We start from the raw sequence: 11,070 nt of genomic DNA, 5'->3' as shown, positions 1-11,070 counted from the left end.
AAATTCTATAAAGCTGATTACACCTATCAAATTAATATAACTTTAAATAGTGTTTAGAAATGAAGTTGAAGAATTTTAAGGCTATAGAAAGATATTGATAATATATCAAGAAACACATAGATCTTTGAGGAACAAGAACACGTAGCTGTTGTCCTTTCTTAAGGTTATAATTTTTTTTGCTTTTATAGAATATGCTTTACCTGAGTTTTTGTTAATAGCTTCAGTTTTTTAGAAAGCATCATAATAAATTATATTATTTAAAAAATAAAAAATAGTTGGGTTTGTAAGTGGATTCTGTATGTTTGGAACCTGGGAAGTATTTTCCTATGTAAGTTACATTAAACATGATATTTATAACAGAAATACCATCTGCAGTACTATTCACAATAGCCAGAAGAAACTATGGTATACCTACACAATTGAATACTACACAGTTTGCAGGAAACTGACATCATGAAATTTGCCTATAAATGGATGTACAGGGAAGAATATCATGCTCAATGAAATCAGTCAGAAAGAAAGGGGTATACTGGTTGGACTACCCCATTTTTTGGATATGAAAAACAGAATATGAGACTAATACCCAAGGATATCAGAAACACAGGCCAGTAGAATTGGTCAATGGGTGGACGCTTGACACAAGTGCTGAAGGCGCGCATTTGGAATAAAGAAGGGACCGCTATATGACAATGATAGTTGGAAGTGATTACTCTGGGTGAGAACTGAGTGCTGAAAGTAGGTAAAGGAATAAACGTTGATAACCTCTAAGTATCTGTATTACAATCCATAATACCCAAAGGATGAGAGAGAGAGTAAGAGAGAGAAAGAAGTGCCTGCCATAATGTAGAGACAGCAGGCTGTCAGGTGGGGTTTGGGGTTGGGAGAGGGAGTGGTGGGAGAGAAACTGGGGACATTAGCAATGGAACTGTATACTAGTGGAGGTTGGGTGTTAAAATATCCTATGATTGAAACTAAATCATGAAAAGGTTTGTAATATGTGTCTCCTGCAGATTCAATACAAAAACATGATATTTAGTTTCAACCACCATGACTAACCTATGAATTTGCTGAAATGTATTTTTATCACCTTGGCTGGGCTCATTACATGGGTGCCTGTGTGGTAAAACTTTTTTCATTTTATGTGGACTTAAGATACAAAACTAATAGGGTTGTGACTTCTGGTGGAAGGAGAGAAGAGTACAAAAAGCTCAGCAGGGTCAGCTAACTTGCGTGATGACAGACCTCCTTCACTGATTTCCTCTTTTGTAATGTGGAAAAATGAAGACTTTGCAGGCTGCCAGGGGGTTGTCCCCTTCAGTTCACACTATTATCTTTTCGATCAGAATTGTTTAAAGATTATTTGAAAAATTTGGAGCTTAATGATTTGTTCTCATATATTTCCCCTACATGGTGTGAGTGGGCATTGATCCAGGAAGGCCAGCATGAAAAAGTTGAGAAGTATGTCTTAACCACTAATGCCAACACTCCTGTAAGTATGGAACTCAAAGTACAATAGTTAAACTTCAAAATGTGTTTGTCAAGGAAATCGGTGGGAATGCAGGGAGAAATGTGTCATTTGTTGGTGGAGGGATGCAGACACTGGTGGTGTGATTAGAATTGGAACATTGTATGACAAAACTCCATTATAAATGACTTTGAAAATCAAAATTGCCTAAATTTAAAAAAAAAGAGAAGTCAACTTACATATATATTTCAAGAAAGCTTGTCTTAGGAAATTTAGGCAGGGAGACCATAGTTGGTAGAGAGAGGGAGAAAGAAAGGGAGAGTTGACAGTTGGGAAGGGAAACCTGGATATCATGGAAGAGGTGAAAGCTGATCTTAGAAGATTTGGAGCCATCAGAGTTTAGAGAGTGAAATGGTGAGACCATTGCAGTTTAGATAGTTAAATAGTGAGATTGGTTTCAGTCATCAGCAGTGTATACATAGAGAGAGTTCAAAGACCTCACAGATATTCAGGCTATAATAACTAACAAGGGAAGCGTTTTTTTCCTGAAGCATAATGTTAGGATATTATATTGCCAGGAAGAATGATAAGAAGTTGGTTCTCTTTTTCACAGATTAATACATTAGAGATGGAAACTTTTATACAAAGGAATCTATCGTCTTGTCCTCTTCTTCTGTTTTCTTGTCATCATTCCATTCTCCCCCATGACCCTACCTAATCAGGGCTCTCCACATTTCTCAGCAGTGTCACCACATAGCCTCAGAGCATGTGTTAACTGCCGGTAACTCACAGCTCTCATGTTTTACCCACACCCAGGCTAGAGCCATCCTTCTGAAACCAAGGATATTTGTTGAAGGCCCATTCTTCCCTGAAGTGCCAGTCATGGTTTACCTCTTCTTAAGCATTGTGTTTACAAATTTAGATGAATGTCACTATACTAGTGACAGGGATTTTCCAAACTATGGAAAGCATAAACATTTCCCATTTCCCCACGAATTTTGGGCTAGTTATTTTCTATCCACTGCTAATAATATGTGATAATTAGGAAACAGAACTGAAGTAAAAACAGGGACATTTGTCAATTTGGTGCCTTGACTAATCATTCTTAGTAAAAGTATATATTTCTAGAAAAAAAAAGCAGAAGAAAAGGAGTTGCTTGCTAGCAAAGAATGCCAAACCTCTGCCAAGAAATCCTTTGAAAATAAAAATTGTGACTATGGACTTAACATGATTGCCACTCAATGCCTCTTTTGCAGACCACAACACCCAAAAGGAGAGAGAGAACAAAAGGGAATTCCCTGCCACAGAGGCAGGGTGGGATGGGGGGGATTGGTGTGGGAGGGATACTGGAATACATTGTGGTGGAAAATGGGCACTGGCAGAGGGGTGGGCATTTGATCATTGTATAATCGAAAACCAAGAACAAAAATTTGTAAATGTACAACTGTACCTCATGTTGTTTCACTAATAAAAATTAAAAAAAAAAAATAAAAGAAAAACTGTTTTGTCTGCCAGAGATCAGCAGATGGGAACCTGAGTGAAGGCAAAAGATTAAATTGGTTGACTTTTATTTTTCCTTGAGTATATTAATTTGATTTTAGAGTCAATTTATATGACAGTTCATCAAGACACAGAAATTTTCAGCACGTCTCTTGCTTAAAAGTATAGTGATACACCATATCTCTATCTCACAGTATTTTTATTTCTGATAGTTTGAAACAAAAGATACGTCAAAATCATAGATAAATGTAAATTTTTAAATACTTTTTTGATTATTTAAAATTACATTATAGAATTACATTATAGAATTTCATAAATTTTAGGATTATGCAGAATCAACATGCATGTCTCATATTATACTCACTACTGAATGGCCTACTCTGTCATTCATCATTGTTCAGTTTTTCCACTTTGATTACACCTTTCCATCTGGTAACTAAATAGTCTTATAGTTCTAAAGTTTGTTTTTATTGCTTTGAAAAGATCAAAATTATGCAATTTTCAACAGTGGATTAAACTAGATTATATAGTGCATGTAAAGTTAGCCTTAAGGAAAGGAAGAGATACAGAGAGATTTTTCTCATATGTGGGATGTAAAGACACACAGCAAGGTAGCAACAAAGTTTCAAGGACAATGTAAGGGGAGAACTGATCCACACAATTGAGTCAGGGGATTGGGAGTGAGGGATTCTGAGGGTTTGGGGGAGAGGGAGGGTTTATTTTTTGAGAGAATGAGGAGTGTCATGTTGGAATTATGTGTATGAGAAACCATTATTAATTGAATTATAAATCATAGAATATCAATAATGTTTTAGACGATTGTCTGTCTCATTTTATTCTTTTGTTTTCTCCATATGCCACATATGCATGAACTGGTAGGTTGCCTATCTTTCTCTGCCTGGTTTATGTCACTAAACATAATATCCTCATGTTATCCATTTTTATACAAATAATAAGAAGATTTCACTTCATACAACTGAGTAGTATTCCATTGCATTACACCTTTCATTTTCAAAATTTGTGGTTTAAAAGATACAAACATTGGTTTTAACAATGCTCTGTTTTAAAATTTTTAGTGTAGTGAAGCAAAATAGATTTTAGTGAAAAACACTGAGAAACTTGTGAAACAGTTGTAGGGTGGAATGGAATATATTTTCAAGCGAGAACACTCATTTAACAAAGCAAGCAAAGAGAGACATAGAGAAAGGAGGCACGGTATTTCTTCAAGGGAGAACACAAGCTTGAGGACCAAGCCAACTCTGGTAGTTTAGGAATAAGATCTTGGAGTGGTATGAACTTAACTTGTGCACTTTAGGGGAGAACCTGAGTGAAACTATTAGAAGTATTTTCAGGAGCATCATAAACGGGAGTCTGCACTTGGAGTGAGGAGAGTAGAGAGATCTTTGGGGAGATCAGGACTATGGAGAACAGTAATATTATAACATTAAAGATAGTATCTTACCGTGGGATTCAAAAACATCTTTAACAGTGGCGTCATAAACGATAACATTCTTAGGTATTTGGATTTCCTGTGGAAACGAGGGGAAAGCTGAGTTTATTATGCTCTGGATGCCTCTGCCTGAAACAAAGTCAACAAGTCATGAATGAAAAATTACAAGTTAGATGGATCAAGGATTCTGATCCCAGAGGAAGGCTAGCTTTCAGTTGGACAATTTCTACTGATGGTCTGATGTAGATTCTGATCCTGCGATACATAACAGAAAGGAGGGAGTGAGGTATCCTCAGAAGTGAAGCCTCTGAGATAGAATTCATTCATGCCCACTTATGGGTTATCAATGTTTGCTCATGGCTGCTACCATTATAACATGCCATTCACTGGTTTTTGTTTTCAATTTACTCTGTCAATGTAAATTTCATTTTCTAAATGGAAGGTAAAAATCTGAGGCCCTCAAGATGATGAATTATGGGGAGGAGGGGAGCTGGAGATATAGTACAGCAGGTAGGGCATTTGCCTTGCACACGGCCTACCCAGGTTAGATTCCCAGCATTCTGTATGGTCCCCCCAAGCACCGTGAGGAGTAATTCCTGAGTGCAGAGCCAGGAGTAACCCCTGTGCATCGCCCGGTGTGACCCAAAAACGCAAAGAAAAAAAGATGATGACTTACCTTTAGATATTTTGAAGTCAAGTAGAAACAGCCAGAAAGCTCTCCAGAAAAGAGTTTACCTGGGTCGAAAACATCATCACTTCTAGCATGAGAGCATACAGAAAATAAGGTTTCCATTTTATACCAAAGTAATGCAAGCCAGACATGATCTTGGAAATTTTTTCAAAGGAAAACATGGCTATAGGAAGGATAAGGTGACAACTGAGTCTTAGAGGTAAAATATACAAGAGACGCGAGGGTCAAAAAGTAGGAGGTACATTGGTGACCATGCATACTAAGAAAAGGATTTTTTTAAAAAGAAAATGCAATGAGACATCAAATAAGAACTTTTTAAATGTTTAAGAACAGGGATATAACTCAGTGATAGAGCATTTGCCTTCCACTGTATGATGATCTGGGATTGATCCTTATCATTGCAAACAGCATTATTTTTTAATTTTTAATTTCTTTCTTGCTTGCTTGTTTGATTGCTTTTTTTGTTTTTCGGATCGCACCAGGCTCTGTATAAGGATTATTTTTAATTTTTAAAAAAACTTATAATTTTACTTTTTTACCTGTGGTTAAAAGGAAATTGAAAATATTTTAGAGTAAATATATATGAAGAAGGTAAAATTCATGGGAACTATTTAGTGTTCTAATGATACAGCAGTCAGAGTTTTGAGGTTAATTGTATGGGTGTTGCATAAATAATTTTTCCCCATTATGTGTGATGTCTTTTTATCATGGTCACCAATTTTTTCTGAGTTGCAGAAACTTCTTAGTTTCATGTAGTCTCATTTGTTTATCTTCACTTACTCTTCCTTGGTCAGTGGCGTTATATTCTAGAAGTTTCCCTTAGCTTTAATGTCATGGAGGGATGCACATTTTTCTCTATATATCTTAAGAATTCAGGTATGATATTGAGGTCTTTAATTCATTTGATCTGACTTTGTGCATGGCACTATTTTTTTTTTGCATGTTGCTGTCCAGTTTTCGCAGCACCAGTTGCTGAAGAGACTTCCTTGCTCAACTTCATATTTCTTGAGCCTTTATGGAAGATTAGGTAATAATAATCTGATGGCCAGCGTCAGGATATTTGACTATATTCCATTGATCTGAGGCCTGTCTTTATCTGAATATCATGGTATTTTGATTACTACAACTTTGTAGTAGGGTTTGAAGTTAGGGAAGGTGTTCCCTTCTTCTTTTTACCAAAGATTGCTTTAGCTCTTCATGGGAGTTTATTGTTGTGTATGAGTTTCAAGAGTGTTAAATCTATTTCTTTGAAAAATGTTATGGGTATCCTAATAGGAAGTGCATTAAATCTTTATAGAGCTTTGGGGTGTATTGCCATTTTGACAGTGTTAAACCTTTCAATCCTTGAGCATGGGATGTGATTCCATTTCCTCGTATCCTCTTTTATTTCGTGAAGTAGTGTTTTGTAGGTGTTTTTTTTGGGTATAGTTCCTTAACCTTTTTAGTTGATCCTAATATACTCGATTTTCTGAGGTATTATTGCGAATGGGATTGTTTTTCTCTATCTCTTTTTTCTCTTTCATTATTAATATATGGGAAAACCATGGAGTAACGGATATTGATTTTGTAATATGCTACTTTACTAAACAAATCTATTGTTCCCAGGAGCTTTTTTGTAGATTCTTCGGGATTTTCTAAGTATAGTATCATGTCATCTCCAAATAGTAAGAGCTTGAGTTCTTCTTTTTTATCTGGATACCCTTGATATCTTTTTTATTTTTTAAACCGAAATCAGGCTGGAGCGATAGCACAGCGGTAGGGCGTTTGCCTTGCACGCAGCCAACATGGCCGACCTGAGTTTGATTCCTCCACCCTCTCGGAGAGCCCGGCAAGCAACCAAGAGTATCTTGCCCGCATGGCAGAGGCTGGCAAGCTCCCCGTGACGTATTCGATATGCCAAACTCAGTAACAACAAAGTCTCCAATGGCGACGTTACTGGGCCCGCTTGAGCAAATCGATGAACAACGGGAGGGCCTTTACTTACTTTCCTTTTTACCGAAATCATATGGCAAGTACTTTAAGTACTATGTTGAATAGGAGTGGTGAGAGTGGGTGACTTGTTTTGTGCCTGATTGTATTTTAGGATTCTAGCTCATTGATTTCTGGTCCAAGCCTTTAGTTTTTCCCCGTTGAGATTAATGCTTGCTGTAGGATTGTGGTATTTTGCTTTGACTATATTGAGGAAAGTACTTTCAACTCCCAATTTTTTGAGAGTTTTTCATCATGAATGGGTGCTGGATCTCATCAAACGATTTATCTACATATATTGATATGATCATATGACTTTTATCTTTTTTTATTGAGATAGTGTATTCTTTTGATTGACTAGAGAATATAAATCCATCCTTGCATCCCCAAGATTAACCTACTTGGTCATAGTGTATGATCTTTTGTTGAGATTCTGGATTCTCTTTGCTGGTATTTTCTTGAGAATCTTTGTATCTGTATTCATCAAGGAAATAGGTCTGTAATTTTCTTTTTTTGGTTTCTCTCTCAGATTTGAGTATTAGGGTGATCCTTGCCTCATAGAAATATTTGGGAGTATTTCTGTTTCTTCAATTTCCTGGAAAATCTTGAAAAATGTTGGCAGCAGTTCCTCTTTAAAGGTTTGAAATATTTCACTATTGAATCCATGTGGGCCAGGAATTCTGTTTGGGGGATACTTTTGACCATCATTTCAATTTCCTTGGTAGTGATAGGTTCAAGTATTCCAAATCTTCTTTGTTCAGCCTTGGGAGGTAATTGGAATCCAATAATTTATCAATTTATTCAAGATTCTCACATTTCCTGCTGCCAAGATTCTCAAAATAATCTCTGATGATCCTATGGATTTCTGTAGTTTCTATTATGATACCCCCTTTGCATTTCTGATTCGATTTATTAAAATTCTTTCTCTTTCTTTCTTTGAGAGGCTTCTCATGGTTTATTGATCTTATTTATTTTCTCAAAGAACCAGCTTTTGCTTTTATTGGTCTTCTGAATTGTATTTTGGGATTCTAGCTCATTGATTTCTGCTACAAGTTTTATTATTTTCTTCCTCCAACCTAGTTTGGACTACTTTTGCTGGTTATTTTCCAAAATCTTGAGCTCTATTTTATTCATGTAGGCCCTTTCTTTCTTCCTCATGAATTCTGGCAGAGCTATAATATTTCCTCTTAACACTGCTTTTGCTGTGTCACACAAGTTCTGGTAGCTCGTGTCCTCATTCTCATTTGTTTCTGGAAACTTTTTATTTCCTCTTTGATTTCTTCTCTAAGCCAATGGTTGTTCATTACTTGCCTTAAATAAAATATTTCCTTGCTTAGCTTTAGTCTGTTTGATCTATCGAGAAGTGAAAAAGAAGTGTTGAAATCTCCAACTAGTATTGTGTTGCTACAATGTTTTTATTTATGTCTATTAGAAGTTGTTTTTAAGTATTTTGCTGGTCTGTCATTAGGAGCATCTACATTGAGGAGGGTGAGTTCTTTCTGATGTACAGATCCAATGATCATTAAGAAATGACCTTCACTGTCTCTGACAACCTTTTGCCTGAAGTCCATGTGGTCTGACACTACTATGGCCACTCCAGCTTTGTGGAGGTGATATTTTCTTGAAAACTTGTTTCCCGGCCTTTTACTTTTAGCCCATGGGTGCTTTGATTGTTCAGACGTGTTTCTTGCAGGCAGCAGAATGTTGGGTTCAGTTTTCTAATTCATCTTCCCATTCTGTGCCTCTGAATTGGCACATTTAGTCCATTGACATTGAGAGAGATTGTTGTGATGGGGATTTGTGCTCTCTTTATGTAGAATTTTTGTACTTTTGGGGATTGTCTTAGTTAAAGTAGCCCTGTTAATTCTTCTTGCAACAAAAATATGGAACGCTTTACAAGTTTGCATGTCATCTCTGTGCAAGGACCATGCTCATCTTTGTATCATTTCAATTTTAGTATATGTGTTACCAAACCTAGTAGGAGTTAATTTTTCCATATTCTTCTCTTTTTATAACTTTGAATGTTGTCCTTATTCACTCCTCCTATGGCAGACAGTGATTCCTAATCAAGGAATGTATTTCAAAGCAGCGTGAATAAATAGATTTAGAACATTAATGTCCCAGAAAGAAAAATATGGTTTTTACCATATTATCTTTTACCATACCCAAGGCATCAGTTTTACAAAATAATTCTTTTGGAAGAGGTATATGAGTCTTGTTTAATGTCGTTCCCTGAAACCTTCATTAAGACCATTAAACTAGAGCCTTTTTCTGTTCTCACCTCTGTCCCGTGTACATCTCCAGGAAAAGGTGGATGGTGTTGTCTGCATTTGACCACCTTGAATGTAAGTAGGATTTTTCTCCTGAAGGAAGAGGTGAGGAGCATATTGATGATTTCATTCCACCTTATTACAAGTTCAACTTGAAAGGAAGGTGAGACTCATGAGGCTTCTGTAAAGGACAGAAAAAAGGGTCTCAGTGAAGTTTAATGGCCAACACACATTAACAATACAGATGACTCAAAGTAGCCTATGTGCATCTTTGTGTATAGTGAGTTTCATATCTACTGATAGTGATTCTCAGTCATGACACACGGGCACAACAGACCTGTAATTAAAAATCTAGTTCTCTGAGGAGAGTGGGGTTTCTTAGGTGATTGAACAAGTGTGTAGTAATTTATTACTAAGCACATAAGTAGTTTGAATGATGTGTAGTTTTCGATCTAAAATTAATTCCAAATATTTTAATATTAATACTAAAATATTAATTTTATTAATATTGATAAAATCTAATATTATTTCCAAAACGACAGTCTCCTGACCTCGCACCTGACTTTCCTCACCGGGGCCCTTGGAGGGGGTGGGTTGAGTTTCCCTCACTGCCGCGAGCAGAGCCCCGGCAGCTGAAAACCTCTGCAACCAGCCATAGGTACGCTTAAGTCCACTCTCCCCAATCTTGAAGGAGCCTCATGCATGAAGGAACTGGAAGAGGAACCCAGATGTGCGGGACCGGGTGATGAGATCTCCAAGGTTGCTCAGATCAAGACTGGGCCCTCTCCATCTAGATCCCACATCTTCTAGTAGCTAAGTGTTACAACCACAAACTGCCCCTGGAGCCATGTAATCCCATCAATGGCCAAGATCCAGAGACTGGTTCTTGTTGATTTTATTTACATATAAAAAAGCCATGGACTTTTGGGTATTGATTTTATAGCCTGCAACTTTACTATAAAAGTCTATTGTTTCTAGGAGTTTTTTTGTAGAGGTTTTAGTATTCTCTAAATATAGTATGATATCTTCTGTGAATAGTGAGAGCTTATTTCTACCTTTCATACATGAAAAACACTTAATATATTTTTCTTTTTTAATTTCTATTGCAAGTACTTCCAGTACTACATTGAACAGAGGTGCCAAAATAAATTTTTACTTAGCACTTTCTGTCTGTAAATTTCTACGCTAAGAACGGTGGAATAAACAGTGATATCTGAGTAATTTACAAGTCAATTATGAAGACAGATAATATAAACGAATTTCTTTGTATAAATTTCCAAAATGTGTAGCTTTTATTAAATGTATTAGGAATAAATCGCAGGTCTTTATTATACCATGATGATTATTTCCCTGTTAGAAGTTACCCTTCTAAAATACAATAAAGTGACACATTTTGAAAATGTTGATTATTCGTTCATTAATTCAATGAATATTTGTTAGTATGGTTGTGTAGTGCCTGCAGGAAGTCAACCTGTACCATAAGGTGAGTGCATCAACAGTCTGATAGTTTCTTCATGCGTCCTGTTAACCTCAAATTGCCACTGTGCCTTGGCTGGATCTCAACACCTCAGGACTAAGTTTCCCGAGAAATTAAACTCCTGAAAGATATGTGGGAGTCATGTTCACAAACCACCCCTGGCTCAGCTATAGTAGCTAATGGATTGGTCTTGTTTCAGAGACCCATAAACAAATCTTGAAAAAGATCAAAAGCCACAGTTAACCTTGG

General features: G+C 36.5%; 1 pseudogene; it reads right to left on the bottom strand.

The window, feature by feature from the left end:
* Nucleotides 1-8,951: 8,951 nt before the first annotated feature.
* On the bottom strand, nucleotides 8,952-9,048 carry LOC130034817 (uncharacterized; annotated as a pseudogene).
* Nucleotides 9,049-11,070: the final 2,022 nt, after the last annotated feature.

This window comes from Sorex fumeus, unplaced genomic scaffold (genome assembly GCF_029834395.1).
Source record: "Sorex fumeus unplaced genomic scaffold, SorFum_2.1 ptg000061l, whole genome shotgun sequence".
NCBI classification, from domain to species: domain Eukaryota; kingdom Metazoa; phylum Chordata; class Mammalia; order Eulipotyphla; family Soricidae; genus Sorex; species Sorex fumeus.
This window is presented reverse-complemented; position numbering and strand designations above follow the sequence as displayed.